The sequence below is a fragment of the Micromys minutus genome, assembly GCF_963924665.1.
Source record: "Micromys minutus genome assembly, chromosome: 1".
Taxonomy (NCBI): domain Eukaryota; kingdom Metazoa; phylum Chordata; class Mammalia; order Rodentia; family Muridae; genus Micromys; species Micromys minutus.
Window position 1 is genome coordinate 162,263,354 of NC_137969.1, and position 23,205 is coordinate 162,286,558.

The 23,205-nt window shown below is 48.0% G+C and overlaps 1 pseudogene across 1 annotated transcript; it reads left to right on the top strand.

Moving 5' to 3' along the window:
- Window positions 1-3: 3 nt before the first annotated feature.
- On the top strand, window positions 4-22,742 carry LOC308416646 (large ribosomal subunit protein uL22-like; annotated as a pseudogene). The gene is made up of 4 exons: window positions 4-63; window positions 6,458-6,552; window positions 21,014-21,212; window positions 22,194-22,742. The product of its transcript is annotated as a large ribosomal subunit protein uL22-like (transcript).
- The last annotated feature ends 463 nt before the right edge of the window (window positions 22,743-23,205 follow it).

Sequence of the window (23,205 nt, forward strand, 5' to 3'; positions counted from 1 at the left end):
ACCATGACAGACGTCACTAGGGTGATGAAGCTTGAAGTATTGTTACTGAAGTATGACAGACAGGTAAGGCAGAGCACAGGCTGCTGGGGAAAATGGTACTGATGAACCTGCTTAATGAGGGTCGTGTGTCGGCAACACACTACTGTGAGACAGGTCAGTGTACAACAAGACGAGGTATGTCTGTCTGTCCCCTACACATTATAGAGAAATAGAGGAGTCGGTGAGAGGAATATCTACTGAGGAGGAGGACAGGGCTTCGAGAAGGATGAAGAGAAGTAAAATGTGGTGTGGGGTCCAAGATGTTCATTCATTCATGCATCCATCCTCTTGGCAGATACCTAGGGTACTGCTTGTGGTCCAGGCACTGCTCTGGACTATGGGGATCTGTTTCAAGCTAGCAAAGTCTCTTTCCCTGTAGGGCTTCCTCCTCATAGTTAGTGAGCTAGACAGGAAAGGGAGTTCTGGGAAGGGCAGGTAGGAGGAGAACAAAGAGAAGAGCTGAGGCCGGGAGGAGCCAAGACCACTAAGGGAAAGGCAGGTTCTGCCTGTCCAGGTCGAGGGAGGCAGAAAAAGTGAATCTGCGTAGTGTTCAGGGGCCTTGAGGACGGCCTGTGACTCAGGGTACCAAGCTTGCCATCACCACAGTGTGCTATTGTTGACAGTTCCACTCCCAAATGTAACTTGGATCTGATGCCTGGTGTCTGAGGGCTGGGTAGACCCAGCACTGTCTGATGGACCGTATCTGACCATCTCACACGTATCACAGATGGCAGTGGCCTTAGCCAGGCAGCCATGACAGCGTAGACTTGTAATAGACCTAGAGTGTAGAGCTGCTCTCTCAGATTCCTTTTCTAAATACTGTGACGTGTATTTATTTCATGTGATGCTTAAATGCTTGAATTACAGTTCCTTATTTATTGTGTGCAAAAATGTGAAGAGTTGGTTCTTTCCTCCTACCATGTGGTCCTGGGGATCAAACTTGGGTCTTCAGAGTTGCAGCAAGCTCCTAGATTGCTGAGCCATCTCACTGGCCCCAGACGCGTTATATTTAATTTTCACAAGCTATCTTCCTTTTTACAGATGAGACGTAAGTGACAGGCCTTAGTCTGTGGTCTTTTATCTTCTCCCTCCAACAATGGAGAGACCAGGAAAGTGATGGGAAAGGCATGTCAATGAAAAAGAATCACACATGGCTCTGGGACAATGGTTCTATCTGAAGGAAGGAACACAAATGAATACTTCATGCACTCTCCATGGGTGCCAGTTACTACCCCAAGTGTATGACATTCACGATGTCATTTAACTCTCCCGAGGAACCCAAGAGCTAGTGCATCCTGGTGGCCCACACACTGTTGGGGTCAGAGGGTGAAATGGGGTTGCTTGGGCCTTGCAGCATACTGCTGAGCCTCACCACAGTGAAATCTGTTGTCTTCAGAGCCAGACAATGTCCCTTCACAGTACCACTTCCTAACCTTGTGACCACTGGGGACTTTAGACTCTTTGCTCCAGCCCAGGGTACTATAACGCCTCCACGTGGGGGTTCTGATGTTGTCTCCTCCTCAGTGAACTTGCCCTCAGTGAACAGCGTAGTCCTCAGAGCTCAGTAGACAGGCCTCCCCAATGATATTTCCTTTCATTTACCCCCTTATTCAATTTAGAGTTTTGCTAAGTGAATTTCTGTTAAGCAAGGGATATCTGTACTCAAATTACACTAACTGCTACTTTCAGGGCAAGGGGTTATGAGTGAGAGACTTCCTCTTGCAGTGGAGGAGGACCAGCCAGGGAAATGGAGGAGAGGGTCGGTCTAGTTGCAAGGGTCAGACGGCACCCTGGAAACAAAGAAACAACAATGAGAAAACCCAGGTCTTTGTCTTGTCTCTTTGTCAGGGACCAAAGTCATACATGTGTATGTATGCGAGAGTCTCTCACGTGACCACGCCAGGACTTTAAAGCCGCTGTCTCTGAGTGCTGGTCTCAAAACAAAATAATTGCATGCAGACATCGCTTTTGATCACATTCTAACGCCGATTTACAGCTCGGCTTCCTGGTAACCCCAAAGAAAGCCCTAATCAGGGAGTGTGCCACAAAGCTTAGAATTTTGAGTCTGTGGGAGTGGGTGTCTGCAAGCACACATTTGCGCGGGGTGGCGGGGGGGGGCAGTGAGCTTGATTTACTCATTTTAGCTCCCCTTCCCCAAATTAAGTTCTCTGTGACCATTGAGGTATTTTTTTTTCCTCTGAATGGCTCTGTTTGAGCACTGGAGGCAGAAGACATTTTTTTTTCTTTCTTTCTTTCTTTTTTTTTTTTCTTTTTGTGGTTTGCTGCAGGCAGTTTTTCCATCCTGCTCTTTTTCTGTGATCAGGACCACTTCATTACCGACCCCTGACGGGCTTTCTTTAGGTTCCCGTCTGTTTTTAATAAGAAGCAGACGAAAAACAAAGTTTGGGTTGTGTTTGAAAGCTTCAGCATCTCCCCCCGCCCCAAAATAATAGGTTAAAGAATTTTATTTGTCTTTTGAGGTTCTGAGGTTTGCTCAGAAAATTCTCTCACCCGAGCCTTGGGGCTACAGGGGAGGCCATACTTAGGGATCTGCCTGCAAGGGAAGGCAGATCCCTGGGCTATGCCCAACCCAGAATGGAAAGCAGCCGAAGGGTGGCCCAGGAACCCCCACTTCAAGCAAGTATTCCAGGTGGTTCTTTGGAATAAGACAAAATAAAGTTTAAACTTTGAGAATAGAGTGCGGAAGGAAAAAACATACCTTTCAACCGATATTTCTTTTTAATTACGATATAATTCAGATACCATCAAACTCGCCATTTGAAAGCGTACAATTACATGATTTTAGTATAGTTACAGGTTGTATAACCATCACCACTATCCAGGTCTACATTTCCATCCTCCCCACAAAGAGCCCATACCAAACAGCAGAGCGTCTACCTCACTCTCCCACAACCACAGGTAAACACTGATTTACTTTCTGCCTCCATGGATTTGTTGGTTCTGCCCATCCCACATGGACACAAAACTTCGGACCTTTTGCACCTAGCGTCTTTCCCTTAATGTAACGTTGTCGAGGCCTATCCATACAGGAGCGTTTCCTCGTTGTTTCCATACGAGCTGCAGATGGGGGTCAATCAAGGTGCAGGGGTCAGGAGAGATGGAGGACACAGTGTCTGACCCAAAGCTGAATGAGTGAACTCACAGAAGCTGCCAGTGCGGGTGTAGCATGTACTAATGCATAGCGTGCTGTGGGTGGTGCTGCCCAAGTCAGGGTCAGCAAGGGCGGTCACTCACCTGGAGCGCATTGGCTCTGGGCCTCCTGCATAGATGATGCAATCAAGGTTGGGCGAGAGAGCAATGGTATGAGGTAGGGAGAGAGACCTCTACCAGTTTGGAGGTCATAAAAGGTGACAAAAAGAGACAGCGTTGGAGCTGAACATGGCTGTTTAAGTGGGAACACGTTACACAAACATGGATGCAGAAAGGAATGCAATGGGCTCAGGGGTAAAAGGCCCAGGACCGCTATAATTGGGTCAATCCTTCTCCACGCTGTATGTCAGTCACCCGAGGGCTTTTAAATACCAAAGTCTGGGCTGGAGAGATGGCTCAGTAGTTAGAGCAATTCCTATCTTCCAGGGGGCTTAAGTTTGGTTCCCAGCATCCATGTTGGGTGGCTCACAACAGCTTGTAAACTCCAGCGCCCTCTTCAGGCTTCTGGGAGAATTCCACATACATGGTATGCTCATGTGCTTGCGTAAATCTAAAAGAAGGCTGCCCTTCCCGCTGCCTTGAGAGGCACTGGCTTTGTTTTATTTTGTTCCTTTTGGGGCGAGCCAAGGCAGCAATGTTCAGTTGATTCAAAACTCCCTGAGTGATTCCCACAGTGAACCCACTGACTCCAAGGATCAGCGATAAAGAGGCAGATGTTAGCTTGTAGCATCAGGCTAGGAAGGGACCACACATGACTGATTACATCAGTCATTGACACACTGGGGATCTTTTCATGAAAATGGGTGCTCTAAGACAGGAGCATAATCTGGACTCTGTAGAAAACTGGAATGAATGTCTGCCTTAGCTAAGGAAGGCGCTGAGTTCAGATTATGGGGTTTGAGCTTCACTTTCTCATGAAGGTGAGCTACAGGAAGCTCTGGAGCAAGCCACAGGTATAGAACACAATATAGAGGTGGGCAGGCAAGGGAATGTGAGGAGGGCTGAGCTGGAGAAAGGAGTAGACAGAGACCCTGTGACAAGGGGAGACATCCCTTCAAGGCTACTTCAGATAACCCTTCAACACTGATAAAAATGGGTGCTTCCCCATGTCCCCAGTGTCCATCCACAATCACACCATGTTCCAAGCATCTATTTCTTGGAGATCCCCTGATTCATGCTGCTCCTCTGGCTCTGGATCATAGAATTTGTCAATGAAATTGATGCTTGTCCTGTCCAGCAAGGGCCCAGAAAAATAAAAATGTGTGGCCAGGAGCAAGAGTGTATGGGCAGACCCATGCACAGACATTTCTTGCCCCAGGAGCTGCCCTTGCTTAACACTGGCGTCTCTGGCTCAGTTTTGTCTACACTGTTGATGGAATCTATGTGATCATCAGTCACCTTCAGGTGGAGAGCTTTAGGTTCAGGGATGGAGAAGAAGGGTCCTTTACTCCCAACTAGCAAAATGTATGAGCACAGAGGCACATTTTAGCTTCTCTTTGATTGCTATTTGTAATCAGAACTTCTGCCAGGACTGAGCATACCCTGACTTCCTTGGGAGAGACATTTAAGTAACAATGATCATCACTGTGATAAAATACACAAAAGAGGTAGATTCAGGAAAGATTTGTCTTGGTTCACTGTTTGAAAGGCTCACAGACCCCTGTACTGTGGGAAGCAAGATCTCTGGGCTGGCTCCTTTTTATGGTAAGGATAGAAACCTAAGGCTTCTTGCTTACATCTTGGTGGGTCAGAAAGCAGAGACAACAACTGGAAGCTGGTCCATGCTATAACTCCACGCCCCTTTCCCCCCTACCCTGTGCTATTTCTTTCAGTTAGAACCCAGCACCACAACTGACCCCAAACAATGCTACCAGGGATGCATACCTGAGTCCAGTAGAGACACTTCACATTCAAACCACAGCAGGGAGGTAAGGGCCAAGGAGCACAGATGTGAAACTGTCAGCTTAACATGGGCATTTGGGAGTCTGAGTAGTCACTAAGTAAGTAAAGCTGAGTGCCTTAAAATGAGTACACATGTATGTATTGGGAAACAAGCAGGAGGAGGAGGGAGAGGAGGAGGGAGAGGAGGAGGGAGAAGAGGAGGAGGAAGAAGAAAAAAAGAAAGAAGAGGGGGAGGGGGAGGAAGAGGAAAAGGCGGAGGAGGAGAAGGAAGAAGAAGAAGAAGAAGAAGAAGAAGAGGAAGAGGAAGAGGAAGAGGAAGAGGAAGAGGAAGAGGAAGAGGAAGAAGAAGAAGAAGAAGAAGAAGAAGAAGAAGAAGAAGAAGAAGAAGAAGAAGTCTATATAATAGAAAATTGTTAGTCACTGCTCCAGCTGGTAAGAGCTTTCTGTTCTCTGTTTTTCCCCTACAATGATCATGTAGTTACTTAGGTTATTAAAAACACTTTACTGTGGTTCAAAAAAAATAATTGGTATCTAGAGGCCACAACAAAAGGCTATGTCTGTTCCTACTTATCCTATGAGGGGAAAGAGAATATATCATGTTTGGAAGGATTTAGCCTAATCCCAAATGGTTAAAACAAAGAGCTGGTACCTTCTGGGGTGTGTTTGGTTGTCTGAACAAAATTCAGTCATACACCCGAATTTGAGCCGCATGCTGGGAGAGATAGAGTCAGGAGAGGAATAGGTAGAGGAGCCAAAAAGGTGGAAACAGGAGGAGGTGTAGGCAGGATCTCTGAGGTGCTGCCCTGGGGCAGTGGAACCCAAAGTTGTCCACATGCATAGGTTACAAGGGACTGAGCCTCAGGCAGGCCATATAAGGGAAGCTTGTCCAGCAGTCTGACAGGCGTATCCCTGAACTGATGTCTTAGGAAATGCTGTAATAAAATGACCTCAAACTTCAATCAACAAAGATATTTGTTCTCTGGTGTGGTATTATTTTAAACATGACAGGAGAGTGCATGGAGAGGAATGTGGAGAGAAATTTTCTCCAGCTAAGAGATTGGAAAGACTAAAGGCAAGATATGGTCAGGCTGTGTGGGTAAGGAGGCCCCAGTTAGTGTAGATGTACAGAGACTGGGGAGGTCCAGCCAGTGAAGCCTGGGGCAAGCAGGCGGAGATCCAGATTAGAGGCAAAGGAACCTGAGGGCTGTGATATTCAAACTTGAGCCCATATAATGTGTATGTGCAAATTAGAAAAAGGTGTCCCTCTAAATGAGGCCTGTTGGCACTTGGGAATGTGGGTGAGTGGAATGTGAGCTAGGTTTTATTCTTCTGTTTGTTCCTGCAGCCAGCTGTCTTCATGCAGCAGACAGCTTGCACACATGACAATGGTGACTGCCGGGAAGAGTCTGGGCTAATCCATGATATGGACACAGGTCACAGGTGAGAGGGTGGGGGCCCAAGGAAGAGTTATAAGGCTAATAATAAGCTAGAGTGTGAAACAGGGAAACTGAGTCAGAATCCCATTGGTATAGACAGAGGCAGCATGGTTGGCACACAGCTGATTTTGGAATCACTTTTGTTTCCAGAGGTCCTCTCTGGCCATGCCATTTATTCCAGATGCTTCTGGAATATTCTGCCTATATAGTCCAACTCTGGTATAGCCAGGAGGAAGCTATAACATCTATAAGCAGGACAGGTAAACAGAAGCATTGGGAGTCCCTTGAGGGCCAGGACTGGCAAGAGGCTGGCTGAGTAGGTGTAAGACCTCTTAAGTGCTGAACCATCCTTTATGAAGGATGGCTGTGCTGGTCATCTGAAGGAGAAAACCTCAATTAGGAAAAAGTCTCCATGAGATCAGATTGTAGACAGGCCTATAGAGCATTTTCTTAGTGATTGATGGAGGAGAGCCCAGCCCATTGTGGGTGGTGCACCCTTGGGCAGACAGTCCTGGGTTCTATAAGAAAGCAGGCTGAGCAAGTCACAGGGAGCAAGCCAGTAAGCAGTACCCCTCCATGGCCTCTGTATCAGCTTCTGCTTCCAAGAACTGTTTGAGTTCTGGTCCTAACTATCATGATGAACAATTCTAGGAAAGTGTAAGCCAATTTAACCCATTTGTGTAGAATCCCATTTGTACAGACAGAGGCAGCATGGTGGGCACACAGATGATTTTGGAATCACTTCCGCTCCCAGAGAGCCTCTCTGGTCACACCACTTATTCCAGATGCTTATGGAATATTCTGCCTATACAGTTCAACTCTAGAATAGCCAGGAGGGAGCTGCAACATGGGAAAGCAACCTATGGTCTAGCTAGCCCCAATGGAGCTCCTTTCCTTCCCCTTGTGATGTGTTATCACAGCAATAGAAACACTGACCAAGACAGCAGCTTTCAAATTTAAGCACGTATTAGAAACACTAAGATGTTCCCAAGGCTCACCAGTGTCCTACTCTGAAGCTCTGGGGCTGGAGGACAGCCATCTCTTCAGTCCTGAATACTGTGTTTACTAGCAAGTGAGGTGAATACTGTTGGCAGTATTTAGACCCCCACTGTTCCAGGATGTCTTTTCTAAGACCAAGGTCTTGAGGGCTTGGTCCTCCTCACGCCTTTGTTGGATCCAGGATCCCTGAGGCTTCCTTTTGAGGTCTCTGCAGGGCTGTCTCTCAATCCTTTTTCTGGCTGGCTGTTAGATGTTCTCTTTACCTGTTCTCTATTTTATCTCAGTCAACAGATCTCCCCAGGAAGAACCAAACGGTGGTAAGGAGAGTGTATTGGCAGTGAGGGTATTTTATTGCTGCTATGACCAAATACCTAGCCAGAAGCAACTTAAGGGAAAAAGGGTTTAATCTGGCTTATAGTTTAAGAACAGATACAGTTAACCTGGTGAGGAAGGCATGAATCAGCTGCTCACGTGGTCTCCAAGTCAGGAAGTGACACGGTGACCAGGAAATGGGGTAAGGCTTTCAAACCTTAAGACTCAGTCACTTTCTTCCTTCAGCTAAGGTTCCACTTGGTGAAGGTTCCACAGCCTTTCAAAAATGGTAGCACCAGGTGCAAGTTTTAAAACATAAATTTATGGGAGACATTTTATATTCAGGGCATCACAGAGGAGCTAGGGCAATCTCCGGACCTCCTGCTGCCCTGGTGCCTTAGTGTCCCAGAGGCAACCCTGGAGTTTCTGGGACCTTGCCTCTGGAGGTAAAAGGACCCCCTGAAATCTCAGCTGAGTTCCAATTGAATCTAGCCTCTGACCTAGAGGAGTTTCTGCCCACTTGGAGTCTCAGTTTCCCTCACTGTAGGCGGCCCCGGATGTTTCACCCCCAGAGATCTTTCCTGGCTGAGGACAGTGGCTCAGAGGAAAGAGAGGGTTTGCTGAGGAGTGGGTGGAAGCAAAGATGACATCATTATGGTGAGCTGGGCTGGAAGTTTGGTGTGAGTCACACATGACAAGAGGGCAAGGAAAGGCTTGACTAGAGAGTCATGTGGTCAAACTATGGTCCAGAAGGCTGGGACTGGCATGCTTGAGGGTTCATCGGGGGACAAACTCTCCCATAGTGCCATTTAACTCAGGTCCCAGGGGGTGGGCGTGAGGCTCTAGAAAACTGCTGTTGCTTATTGAGAATGGTCACATTGGAGTGATGGCTCCTGGGCCCTGGTCCAGTGCCCTGTGGATATGTGACTGACAGGAGATCTTTATGCAAGCAAGCTTTGATACAAAATCTCTACTTCACAAGGCCTGCCCAGCCTCATCCCACTGTGTTCTTGGCTCTGGTTTCAGTGGCAAGGCGACCGTTTACAGATGCCTCTAGCTTCTGCTTGCCTCTGAGCACATCATATCTGGAAAACAGTTGTTGGCTTTTGTAGCCCAGGTTGGATCGCTAATGGATACCTAGTGGCGCCCTCCAATAAGGAAACCATCCATTGTCATCAAAGGGTTGAGGGTCTGGTGTCCCTTCTTTCCTTTGGCTTTTTCTGGGATCTGTTGGCTACTCTGTGAGATAAGTAGCTCAAAGCAAGGCTCACCACCTAGATGGAGATTCATCATGCAACAGCTCCAAAACTCCATCACTTGGGCGCTGGGCGGGTGGCTGGTAGGCTTTGCTTGTGTTCTGGTCCACAGCTGGCTGCGTGCTCCTCTGTCTTTCTTCTCTTCAGAGGCTCCCTCAGCTGTCAATTGGCAGCTGTTATCCGTGTGTGTGTGTGTGTGTGTGTGTGTGTGTGTGTGTGGTGTGTGTGTGTGTGTGTGTGTGTGTGTGTGTGTGTATGTGAAGTGGTTGCCTATGAACTCATGGGAATAGTCAACTACACTGACTGGCTGGCAAACCCTGAGGAACCACTGAGATTACAAGGGTCACATCTTGACTTTCTCTGTCTCTTTTTTGGCAGGGTTGGGTTTTGGGGAATCCAATTCGGGTCCTACCAACTAAGCTGTCCCCCCAGTTCTATCAGCTGTTACTCTTGAGTCCCACCCCCGCTCTGGACTCCCTGACACAGAGTCACAGTTACCAATGTATCTATTATTGTCTCATTAAAAACCTTCAAGGTGGGTAGATTGGCATCCAAGTGCCTGCCATTTCCAGTCTTTGGGGTGTAACAAAAGAGTCAGAGCTCCAGGGAGACATTTGGCAATGGGACAGGCTTCTGTGGCCCAGAGGGTATGCAAGGAGCTCTCAGCCTAGCTCAGCAGCAATCGGAGGGAGGCAAGAGCTCCTCAAAAGCTGGGGCTGTGCTCAGGTAGGGGCTTGCTTGGGAGGTTATATGAGGTACAGGAAATATCTGGAATCTATGGGAATGAGAATACAGGTCAGAGGTCACCTCAAATTAAAATGGGAAAAGTCCCCTGTGTGAGGGCAATCAAAGGAGGTGAGGACATGCACTCTTCCGGGGGCCAGATGTTAGTGGTTAAAATTCCTGTGGGGCCAGCAGTAGGTCCCCCTAGGGCCCCTTGGGGTGGGAGCTCTGAGAACAAAAAGGGACTCCTTAAGCCCTCCAAGGCACTGACCCCAGGATTTACTGAGCATACAGGGCCTTGGCCCACCAAGCAGGGTCCTGGCAGGGGCTGAGGGGGAGGAGATGGGCAGTCTGGGTCTCAAGGTCCACAGGAACCCCTCACTCAGACCGCCCCTGAGTGAAACAGGATCTCAGTCCCTGCTCCAGCCAGCCAGGACAGCTCATTAGCTGGAGGGCCAGATTCTCCAGATTTATAGCTGGAGCCCTCACATCTGAGAGCCAAGGTCTTTTGATGTGAGCTCGGGTTAGGGCAGGGGATTCAGCAAGGTTGATTCTGAGCAGGACTTTGTCTCAGCACTCAGTCCCTAGCCCCAGCCTCCCAGGCTGATGGCCACAGAGGTGAAGGAAGACAAGACCCTGCTGGAGTTCATCTAGGTCCTGGGGCCTCTTGGACAAAAGTTGGAGTAGAGTTAATGACCTCTCTCTCCTACTCCTGGCCTTGGCCTGGACCCCATGAGGACAGGTTCAGCTAAAAGGCAACACACACATAACAGGAAAAAACTGACAAAATGAAGGGTATGTATGCTTCAAAGGCTCCAGCTTGCTCAGCCCAGGGACATCCATTGGCCGAGGGGTTTATTACACTCAGTTCATGTTTGCTTTCTGGCTGAAGAAGAAAAGTAGTATGTATGCATGTTCATGTGTGTTTGTGTGTGTGTGTGTGTTCATGTGTGTGTACATTAGTATAAGTATGTGCTCATGTGTGTGTGCATTCATGTATGTGTGCGTGTGTTCACATGTGTATGTGTTTATGCATGTGCACCTGTGGAGTAGCATATACAGAGAATAGAAGAACAGGAGAGAAAGAACAGCGAGCAGGCAAGCAGAGAGACCACGGGACAAGAGGGAGAGAGTGAGCCGGCAACTGAGGAAAGAAAGATCCAGAGAAAGATCCAGCTCTTGATCCTGAGTCCTGCAGCATCTGAGTCTAGATGGCCAAGTCCAGGCCCTTCAGGTGTTTGGCTCAGCAAAGGTTTCCAGGTCTAGAGCGGTCTGATTTGCTTTTCCCTGGGCAACAGAAATAGCTCGTATTTAGGAGTAAATATTACGCTAAACCATGGACAAAGGATCTCAATCCCGTCCCCAGGTCCCTGGAGTTTCAGGGAGAGGACAGAGGGAAGAGAAGAAAGAGGCAGTGTGTACAGATCAAATCTTCCTCCCTCTGTGGTGGAACCAACACAAGGCTGGGGGAGGGGGCGGAGCAGAGGAGAGGTCAGTCTTGCCTGAATAACCTGAAGGACTTTCCAGAAGTAAAAGGAATAGAGTAGTTCTTTGGTACTCTATGCCAATCCAAGGACCCAATCTTGGCTGAGGTTGTACCCCTCACCCCCATGCTGGGACAGAAGAAGGAAACAGACAAACTAAACAGTGGTGTGACTAAGGGAGGAAGTACTTTTTGATGGTTATAAGATGGAGTTTTCTTCAGGTAGATCCTAGAATGAGGCTGTCCGATATGGATAGGGGAATGGGACTCAGGGAAGGAGGGAAGGCTAGGGTACGTGTACCAAGACTGAGCCCACTCACCTGCAGCCTGTTTAAAGCCAACACCTCTGTGATGTTCCAGAATTATCTTCTTTAAAATCGCTGCTTTCCCTGGTCACTTAATCAGCTTACTTGTAGGGGCTGCATACTCCCTTCATGTTTCTTAGAGAGAAGTTTTGCCATTGGATGTGGCCAGGCACATGGGCCCCATCTCCAACCACATCTTACCAACTGGAAGATCTTTCCGGGCTAGCTTTATTAAGGTTTAGTAGTGGTGGGATTTTATGTTTGATAGTCTGAGTGTCTTTATCTCCCTACAACACCCCCACCCTCTGTAGCCCAGGAAACCCTAGTATTGAGTTCTGTGCTACAATGTTGCCATCTGCAGTTTCTACGAGTTGAGGTTTTGTCTCTCAGTAAGCTTCTCCTAGCTGTCTCTCACTAAGTGCTAACGTGCTAACACTGCCATTTCTCAGGCTGCTATTGGACATTCTACTATTTTGTGCTTGATTCTTGATATGTTTTGTTCTATCTTGTATGTGTATGTGTTATGCTCGCATGTGTGCATGTGTGTCCACACGTGTGAATTCATGTATGTGAGGGTGCATGTGGAGGCTAGAAGTTAAATCTGGGCATTTTCCTTAATCACTCTCTACTTTGTTCGCCGAGGCACAGTCTCTTTCTGAACTCTGAGCTTGCCAGTTCTAGCTGCTCTAGACAGCCAGGTTGGCTGGGCTCACAGGTGGCTCCCACACCTGCCTGCTTTTTTCGGGGGTGTTGCAGATCTGAATTCAGGGCTTCATACTTGCACAGATGATTGACACGCTGAGCCATTACTCTGTTCCTGTACATCCCTGTTTTATGTAGAGGATCGAATTATATTGATACTCAAGAATCAGATCATACGCACTCCAGGATGTGTCCTTCCCACGTTTCTGGGATAATGAACGGGGTACTGGCAGGAGGAGACCCTTTCCCATCACCCACCCTGCTCAGGAGTGGTATCTGAGCCTTTGACATGAGAGGCTGACAATATAGAAAGGCAGACCTGGCACCTGACCATTGCAGTATTTGAAAGGACTTCCTGGACAGCTTTAATGTCATCAGCCACCACTATCTGAGGGCCTACTTGGTTCTTCACACTATTCCTCAGTGACAAAGCCCACCCTGGTTCCCCTGCATGTGCCAGAAACAAACCCTCGTGTGTGTGTGTGTGTGTGTGTGTGTGTGTGAACTCATTCAGGATTGGAGAGATGTTAGGAGCCAATTAGGACTCAGCCCTGAGTTGTTGGCAATTGCTTCTCCCTCCCCACACTGCCTTCTTGGAGGAGGCAGCCTTGTCCTAAGAGTTTCCAAGGTTACCAGGAATAAGAAGAACCTAGAGGCAACTTTGAGTCCCCTGAGAGCATAAGGCCCCTTCCCCGAGCACTGGCTTGACACAGACGGCCCTTTGGAAGGCTCTCCAGCCTCTGATTAGGAAAATGTTTTCTGCAATGGCTCTGGAATGTCTAAGATAAACTTGAGGGTAGCAACTACGCAAGAACCAAGGCACCATAGCTGGGGTGTTCAGGGCCAGACAGGCCCAGACAGACCTGGTAGCCTCTGCTTCTACTGTTCTGGCATCACCAACACCCAGGTCACCGCATCAGCTTTTTTTCTGGGAGGCAGGGTGAGAATTCCAAAAGCAAGGCTTCAGCCTTCTGCTCCCTCACATCTCCTCCAGGCCCCCTCAGCACTCTGCCTCTGGTTTCGATCCTTCCCATGCCTTCCCAGAAGGCACAGAGTGACAAGGATGGGCTGGCAGTGCAGAAGCCAGAGTGAGGCCCGTGACAGCTACCTGTTCCCTTCCTCTCGGGGTCTCGGTTCTCCCACATAAAGCACAAACCAGGAAGCATTCTAGATCTTGGAGGTACTAATGTTATCTCAAGTGGGCTAAGGAGTGGCCCCTTGAGGATGTAGAGAGCCGGTCCTTCTCTTTGGTATGGGGAAAAGTCCCAGTGCTGCTCACACAGTCTCCATTGGCTGCTTAGTCACAGGATGGCTCCAGTTTTGGTCTCCCATGTGGACTTTGGGTGAGGCTTCTTGGGGCACCAGGGTTTGGTAGTGGGGTAGAAATGGGACAGCAAGGCTGGGACAGGGCTCAGACTTAGATCCTGACTTCTGAGGTTTTGTTGTTATTTTGTTTTGTCCTAGGACATCTCTAAGAACGCCCTTGCTTTTCTGGTAAAGGACTGACCTCTCCAGAAAGAAGAAGGGAGGTGGGGAGGGGAAAAAAACCATAGGACCAGGCCAGGCGAGAGCAGAGAGGAAAAGAGGGCTGGTCCACCGAAACCAGGTCAGCCTCTTGCCATTCCTGACTAGTATCCCAGCGAAACTGGCGAGCACACACCTGAGGCCATTTGCTCAGCGTCTGGGGTTTTACGATCAGAGCAGTCTGAGAGAAGGAAAGGATGAGTTCATCCTCTCGCCCCCGCCCCGCCTCCCTCCTGTGGTCCATGCCAGGCCCTGAGGCCTCCATGGTCTAGCCCTGGGGCACCAGGTCCTGGAATGCAGAAAAGAGGTGTCTCCTCAGCTTGGAGCCTGCCCACCGTAGCCCCCTCACTGTGGTTAATGGGAAGAGGTTGCCAGCAAACTCATCCTAACCAGGATGGGGGGGGAAGAATGGGGAAGTTGAGGCAGACAGAGGCCAGTAATTGTTTTTTTTTTTTTTTTTTTTTTTTTTTTTTTTTTTTTTTTGTCTGTTCCTGCTTCATCTCAGGTCTTGTCTCAGCATTAAGATTGCAAGGCATTTTATTTCCTAGGTTTATTTCTTACAGTCCAAAACACGCCACATGGTGACCCTGTCTTCTGGAAAGTTCTAGAAGGTCATTGACGATGTCTGCTTCCTCAAAGGCACCCTTCCCTTAAGCCCTTTCATCATAGGACTTCCTCTTCATCTGGGACCTGCTTCCCTTTATATACTAGCATCCCTGCTCAGGACACTGGATGATATGCCAATAGACAGATAGACTTTGAGATGCAGCCTGCCATCTCTTAAGCACAGCCCAGCTCAGAAAACCTGTCTCATTTTCACTATGGGTGCCTCTGGATGCAGGGTTCCAGCTCTTTTCCTAGAAACTGAGTCTGCCAGAGATCTCATAGACAGGTCCCAGACCCCTGACTCTCGGTGGCATAGAATAAATCCTTGGGGTTGTTTCACAGCGTCTATCAGCTGCCCCAATACTGTCTTCGTCAGCTCTTATAACTTAGCCAGAACCTGGGAGAGGTTTTCTGAACTCTGAAAGCTTAGTCCTAAGTCAGGGACAGCAGGCTCAGGACTGGCTTCTGCGGTGAGGAGTATACTGGGTTATGGGCCCAAGTACCAGCAGAACACTCTGAGGATCATAGGCTCATGGTCTTAGAACAGACTCTGGCTCTAGTCAGCTTAAAAGTCTATGGTCAGTCTGGCTTCTACATGCTCGCTTTTCTAAATTCTTCTTTGTGCTACAAAATGAGCTGCTTTCCTCCCCCTCCCTCCCCCTCCCTCCCCCTCCCTCCCTTTTCCTCCCCTCCCTCCCCCTCCCTCCCCCTCCCTCTTCCTCCCTCCCCCTCCCTCTTCCTCCTTCCCCCTCCCTCTGCCTTTCCCTCCCTGCTCTTGTTTTGCACCAAATTCTTATGCTAGAGAACTTCCCACATTGTCAGTCCCTCTCAGTCATGGCAGAAGCCAGATATGCCCCACAGCCTCCTCAGGGAAGACCATGGGGACAAGACTCCACTGTCTCAGTGTTGCTGATGAAGAATGCAGGGCTTTTCTTTAGAGCATGCGGTATGGAGACCTCTGACCCTTCAGTGTGACAGTAGAAGAAATCTGGCCTAGTCACACAGTGAAACAGTGACAGTGCAGCTCCTAGCCTGTGGCTTCAGTATTCCTAAGCTTCCTAACCTCCAAGTCAACCCTGGGCCTCTCAAGGACTCTGAGCTTCCTAATGTCCTTGACCACTTAGCTAGCTGAGTGGGTTGTGTCATGGTGGTCTACCTTCCCTCTTTGTAGAAGTCTGTTACTCAGAAGAACTCACTGGGTAGAAAGAGATGGCAAAAGGAAGCCCAGCCATAGAGACAGGTTTTAGAAAGTCTGGGAAGTGCAGGGATGTAGCCTGGGGGCAAGAGTGCTTACCTGAATGCAGTGCTGCACTGAGTTCTACGCCTGGGGGGGGGGGAGCATAAAGTAAGACTTCCTGTCTAACGTCCAACTGCGGCGGCATTTATGGACCACACCCCTGCTTGGGGGACCGGACCCGTATTTTAGTTTTTTTTTTTTTTTAAACTAGGCTTAAAAAAGAGTTATTTATTATATATAAGTACACTGTAGTTGTCTTCAGACACACAGAAGAGGGCATCAGATCCCATTACAGATGGTTGTGAGCCACCACGTGGTTGCTGGGAATTGAACTCAGGACCTCTGGAAGAGCAGTCAGGGCTCTTAGCCACTGAGCCATCTCTCCAGCCCCATATTTTGTTTTTAGGTGCTTTCCATGTCCCAGGTGATAATGGATCACATGGTCATTAATTTAAATGATACAGAAAAGTGAGTCCCTGTTACACTTAAACTGAAGATGCTAAATGTTCCTCAGGGTGCTTTGGGGACGGTTAGGGCTGTTGGTGTGTCTTTTGATTCCAATATTCTGCTGCTGGCCGAAGTTTCTTCTCTCCTTCCCTCCCGGCCTTACACTACATCATAACCAGGTGCCCAGGGATCCTTTGCTCCCTAGAGAACACCATGACAAGGTGGAGACCATCCCCCATTTGGGGGCAATAAAGGTGACAGCCAACCATCTTTTCCTTTAAGCTCAAAAGAAACCTTTTATTTCTTTTGTTTTATGTGGATGACAGTTTAGCCTGCTTGTCTGTCAGGGCACCATGGATGTTCCTGGTGCCTTCTGAGGTCAGCACTGGAGTTACAGATGGTTATGAGCTGCCGTGTGGGTGCTTAGAATCAAACCCAAGTCCTCTGCAAGAGCAATCAGAGAGGATTAACCCACTGAACAATGCTGCACACACCACCAGAGAGCCAAGAGCAGCAAAGGTTCCCTGCAGCTGGGGTACCAGTGTCAGGAGGGCAGCGAGTTCTTCATTTCTTCCTTCTAAGCTCATGGGCTACGTTCAGTTCTCAGGAGCAGGGCCAATCCCAGACTCCTCTGGAGTAGTCCCCAGGCAAGAAGGGGTCAGTATCAGGCAGGGTAGCTCTCCTCTAGGCCACACACACATCCTGGGTCCATCCAGGGTTGGAAAGACTGTCCAGAAACTATTGGCATCCAGCTGGGCCAATCCAGTTGCTTGAGCTGCACATCCCTTTTGTGATTGTTGTCCAAACCATCTGGAGCTACCCTGTCCTCTAACACCCCTCCCCCACTGCTCTTTGACCCTTTCAGGTTACCCTTAGTTTGGAGGAGTACACCCCTCCAGAGTGAAGGGTTACATGGGAGGGAATTTTCTAGTGATACCCTGTGTCTAACACATCCCTGTCCTCATGGAAGTGAGGCCCTGGAGGCAGATGGACACTTTTCTGTTACTTTGTGTCTTCCTTCCCTGTCTTGTGTTCCAGCCCTGTTGACTGGCTCCGTCAAATCCATTTAAGTCTTCCGGCTTGATCGCACCCCTTAAAGTTTATAGAAGTCGTTTTTGAAGCTCTTCATTTTGTGGGTATGGGTGTTTTGCCCACATGTGTGCTTGTGCACCATGTTACATACCTGGTACCCAAGGAGGCCAGAAGGGGGTGCTGGAAACCCTGGAACTGTTGTGAGACACCACGTGGCCCCTGGAATCAAACGCTGGTTGTCTGGAACAGTAGCCAGACCTCTTAACTGCTGAGCCATTACTTCAGCCTTGCTTGTAGACGTCTTTGTCTAAAGATCCCCTTCTGTGCCCTTTAACTTCTGTGGCATGGGATTGTTTCCCACCTCTGCCAATGTTCTTTGTTCCGAAATTTCTGTTATTTTTAGCATTAAATCGCCTGGATCAATGCTCTTATATTTTAAATATCTCTTTCCCCATCTCCCTCCCATTTTCTCCCCCTCCTACTTCCTCTTTCCCTCCTTTCCTCTTCCCCTGTCCTTCCTCTCTCTTCCCTTCCTTCCTTTCCTATCACCTACCTTCACTCTCGAGTATCCCAGACTAGTTGCCAAATTGCTGCCTCTGTGAGGATGACCTTGAACTTCAGAACCTTCTCCTGCCTCCACTTTCCATGGTCTGGACTTACAGGCTTACCATATGCCTGCCTGGCTTGTGAGGTGTAGGAATGGACTGATCTCATGGCTTCTGCATGCTAGGCAAACACTGAACAACACCCCTATTTCTAAATCTCTCTCCTACTTTCCATCTTTTGCTTAGTTTGTCTAGAGTGTCTGAACCTTATCTCCCACCACTTCTGTTGCTGCCGCCGTGGTTTTTAGTTGGCAAGGGTCATTTGCTTTTGTACTCAGCATGTTGGTTTGTATACTGTGCTAGGGTGGGGCTTGGCAAACACAGACTGCACTGGGGAGGGTCCTGGGCTTGTCTTTTCTCTGGGAATTCTCAGCATGAGAATGTAAGGTTTTCTCCCAAGCTGGTCAGATTTTTCAGTTTCCTCTACTCTCTGTCTCGGGTTTCCAGTGTTCACACCTCAGCTGAGCTTAACACCCTAGAGAGCAAGAAGCAAAAGGGATCTAGGAACAAAAGAGCTTTCTGCTCTTTCTTCTCCTTTTCCCTCCTCCCCCTTTTCCCTCTCTCCTCTTCTTCCTCTCTCTTCTCTCCTTTCTCTTCCTCCTCTTCCTCCTCTCCCCCTCTTCTTTCCTCTCCCCTTCTCCCCCCCCCTTCTCCCTCCTCTCTCTCTCTCTCTCTCTTCCTTCTCTTCAATTTTCTCCTTCTCACTCTCTTCTTCCCTTGCGCTAGGGCTTGAGCCCAGAGCCTTCCGTGAGACAGGGACGTTCTCTACCACTAAGAGGCATTTCAGCACCTATAACTATATTGGGGTATGATTTTCACATCCCCCACTTCTTGAGCACCCTTCACCTATCCCTCGTTTGAACTCCCTCCTTTACCCCTGCTGCAAATTCTAACCACAGTAGGGTAAAATTCAGATTGTATTTATTCTAGATCCCCTCCCTGGTCCAGGAACTGGCTTTCCTCTTCCTCCTCCTCCTCTTCCTCCTCCTCTTCTTCCTCCTTCTCATCTTCCTCCTCCTCTTCTTCACCATCCCCTTCCTCTTCCCCCTCCCCCACCCACTTATTTCCCTCATTCTTGTGGTTTATGATCTTTTAAAGGTCATCATTGTTGCTCCAATGAGATGTCAGGAAAGGGATTAGATGTGTGCTAAGCTGTCCTTTTAACTGGAAGCCTCAAGTATCCATCCCCCTCTTCAGTCCCGGCACCTGAAGCGAGAGGATTTCCCTCCTGCTCTGTCTTCTCAAGCACTGCTTCCCTGTCATTCCGGAACCTCTGACCCAGCACTTCATGTCTGTCTTCTTCTGCAGCCCAGCTGAAGCCTGCACATAGAACAGACAACCTTCACTACCTGGAAATCTCTGGAGGGGTGATTACCCTGTCGGCAGAGGCCCCTCAGCTGATCCTGAATGGGGGAGCATCAGCCAGCTCCTGTGTATTCCCAATATCCTGTAATGAGTGTCAAGACACAGGAAACAGAATAGGGTGAAAGCCCAGAGAAGGAATGAATAGTCAGCTGTGGTGTCAGGAGAGAGCAGGGCAAGCCAACAGAGCTAAGTCATACAAAAAATGAGTAGCTACTGGGCCAGTGAAGGAAGTGGGAACAAAAAGATGATTCAGGAAGGCTCTTTGAGAGTTCATGCTGGTGTCTTGTGCTAGATCTGTGCTGACCCACCTGTGAATATGATGGGGGTGGCAGAGCATACTTGGTTTCGTGTTTCCAGCCACTGAGTCAGCACACCCCTAGCTAGAGAGAGAGTCAGCCATGCCAGGGAGAAGCACACTCTACAGAGAAGCATGGTGATCTGTGGCATCCATATCCTCTCTGATGCTGCTGCTTCCCGGTGAACCTCACAAATATGATAATGGACCCTGAGCTGGAGAAATCATTCTGGATTTTCTGGTAGCCCAGAGAAATCACAAGGATCCTTAGTGAGGTGAGCAGGAGGCTCAGAAAGGCAAAAGGGAGATGTGCAGAGGTAAGAACGCAGGAGATGTGATGATGTTGTTCTTCCTCTGAAGAGGGAGGGAGGGATCAGAAGCAAGTCACCAGGGAGCTGTTTAAACCTTGGATAAAGCAGAAGTGGGCAGAATCGTCACCCTCCCGGCATCCTGGTCCTCCCCCACCCCCAAGGACCCATTCTGTGTGAGTCGCTGATTTTAGCTGTGACAAAAGGCTAGTGGTTGGTTGCAGCAAGAATAAGAACAGTACAGCAGCTGTGGGGCTTCCAGGGAGGGACGGAGGTACCTGGAGCCCAGCTAGAGTGAGTAGGATGTGTGAAAGAAGCCAGGCAGGTAGGCAGGGGTTACAAGCCTTCTTAAATCATAAACATTGGCCTCAGGCCTCAGGCTCCTGGTTTGGGGGTCTGCTGGGAAGACAGGATAAGAGAAATGGCTGGGAGCGTAATGACAAGGGAGGGGTGGTAATGACAGGGGCAGAGACAGAGCCTGGGAAAGCAGAGCCTGGAGACCTGAGACACACAAAAGGGCAAATTCCTCCCCTTTCCTGCCTCACCCAGCAGTGGGGTCAAAGGCCTCGAAGGGCCACCCGAGATAAGAGAATGACTGAGTATAGACAATAAATTCTGGGAACGTTCCCAAGGGCTCAGTTTGGCTTCCTGTGTGCCCAGTGCATGACTACACACACACACACACACACACACACACACACACACACACACACGCACACACACACACACACACACACACACCCCTACCTGAAAGTGATCTAGCATGCTTAAGATCTTAGTTCTTATCCAGCTCCTTTCTCACAGCCTTGGAAAGGATGCTAACCTCTGGAAGTTGCAGATCCAAAGCATGACCCTAGGAATTCTTCTGATGCCAAGACTTCTAATAATGGCTTTAGGGTGCCTGTGCCAAGGATCCAGACACAGGTCAGAGGTCAGAATCCTAACCAGAGATGTGTAGCCATAGGATGCTCAAGTTAAACTTTAGTTACTTGTGCTGAAAGATGACAATAGTCCAAGCCTTAGCATCTAGGGTGTACAGAACCCTGCTCTCCCCTACACTTTGCCATGCAGGATCCCCTGGAGTTCATTCTTGCTCACTCAGAGCCTCCCATGCTCACCCGTCTGCAGATACCTGGCTCTCCCAGACACACAGCTTCTCTCCTGCTCTGCTTGGCATTGCAATACAACTCTGTAGACACATCAACCAACTCTCCATTTTTGTTGGCTTTTGTTTGTTTGTTTTCTTCATACAGTCTCTTTGTGTAGCTCCTGCTACTCTGGAGCTTGCTCCATAGACCATGCTGGCCTCAAACTCACAGAGATCCTCCTGCCTCTTAATGACAAGGTGCTGGAGCCCGAGTATGAGGAGTCTGGCTCTGCACCTCACCAGCTGTGCCATCAGTTGAGATTCTTTGAAAGGCAAGGAGCAAGAGAGCCCATCGCACTCAGGCAGACTCAAGCAAATGTGATTTATGTGGGGTCCTGCCCCTGAGACACTTTGTGCAGAACTTCACTCAGGGTTCAGATATTGGGACCCAGCCTTGGCTTCCTGCTTTCCACCTTCAGGTTCCCTTCCCTCTGTGAGTGTCCTCTCAGACATACTCTGTCCTGTAGTCTCAACACAGCTCTGAGTAATCCCCACACAGCATGCGGCTTTGTCAAATTATATCTTCACATTTAAATGCATATAGCACATTAACCTAAATAAATTTAAACCGATTCTGTGTTAATAAAATGTAAGTAGATTTATACTACTTATGCATTATACAATACTACCCTCTATGTTTACATACTTTAGATGGATGTATTTACATATTGTGCTGGTTGGTTTTTGTCAGTTTGACACAAACCTAGACATGTGTGAGAAGAGGAAATCATAATGGAGAAAAATGCCTTCCTAAGATTGTCTGTCCACAAGTCTGTGGGGTAGTAATTGATGGATGAGGAAGGCCCAGTCCACTGTGAGCCGTGCCACCCTTGGACAGGTAGTACTGCAGTGTCTAAGGAGTCAGGATGAGTAAGCCATGAGAAGCAAGTCAGTAAGTAGCATCCTTCCATGGCCTCTGCTTCAGTTCCTGCCTCCAGGTTCCAGCCTTGAGTTCCTGCCCTGACTTTCTTCAGTGATGGATCATGACAGGGAAGCTCTAAGATGAAGTGAATCCTTTCCTTCCCAAATTATTTTTGGTCATAGTGTATCATCACAGCAATAGAAACCTTAACTAAGACACTGGCTTTATGCAAAATATGCTAATTATATTAAACCATTTTGAATTCATATATGTATGTATATATATATATGTATATATATATGTATATGTATATATATATATGTATATATATATATATATATATATATATATATATATATATATATAAAAAACATAGTTAAAAGAGAAAAGAGGGCTCTTCCTGTAAGTGGCCAGAGGTGACCTGTAAAGATCACTAGGTTTGCTACTCCCATGACCCAGAAAACCCCACAAAATCATGCAAATCCAGAGGTTCAAACCTTCGTGTTCATTTTAAGAACACCCGGGAAACTGCCCAGGCCATCAACGGTATGCATATCCATAAAGCCACCAAGTATCTGAAGGATGTCACTTTAAAGAAGCAATGTGTGCCATTCCAGCGGTATAATGGTGGCGTTGGTAGGTGCACCCAGGCCAAACAGTGGGGCTGGACACAGGGACAGTGGTAAGAAAGAGTGCTGAGTTTTTGCTGCACATGCTTAAGAATGCAGAGAGTAATGCTGAACTTAAGGGTTTAGATGTAGATTCTCCAGTCATTGAACACATCCAGGTGAACAAGGCACCTAAGATGCGCCGGCGAACCTACAGAGCTCATGGCTGATGAACCCCTACATGAGCTCCCCCTGACACATTGAGATGATCCTCACTGAGAAGGAACAGATCGTTCCAAAGCCAGAGAGGGGTTTGCACAGAAGAAACGAATATTCCAGAAGAAACTGAAGAAGCAAAAGCTCATGGCACGGGAATAAATTCAGCATAAAATAAATGGAGTTAAAGTAAAGAGAGAGAGAGAGAGAGAGAGAGAGAGAGAGAGAGAGAGAGAGAGAGAGAGAGAGAGAGAGAGAGAAGGGGGAATTAATTACTTTAAAATAAACCATTATTGCTTCTCAATCTTTTGTCAAAGATCAAGCATGAAATGAAGTGTTATCCTCTTCTTCCTCCTCTTCTTCCCCCTCCTCTTCCTCCTCTAACTCCTGCTTGGGTCTTCTGGCCACAGCAGAGGTCTATGCTAATTGTAGATTAGAAAAAAACTTTGTAAAGTTTTGTCATATGTTTTTAAGAGTTAGGTGTTAGATACCAGCTACATAAAACTGATATGAATCTGTCCTTAATCCAACATTTCTATGTCTATGTATACATAAAAAGAACTTATATATATGATTATTTATTATATAATATTTGTAGATAGTGAGCAATTTAAAAATCAATACC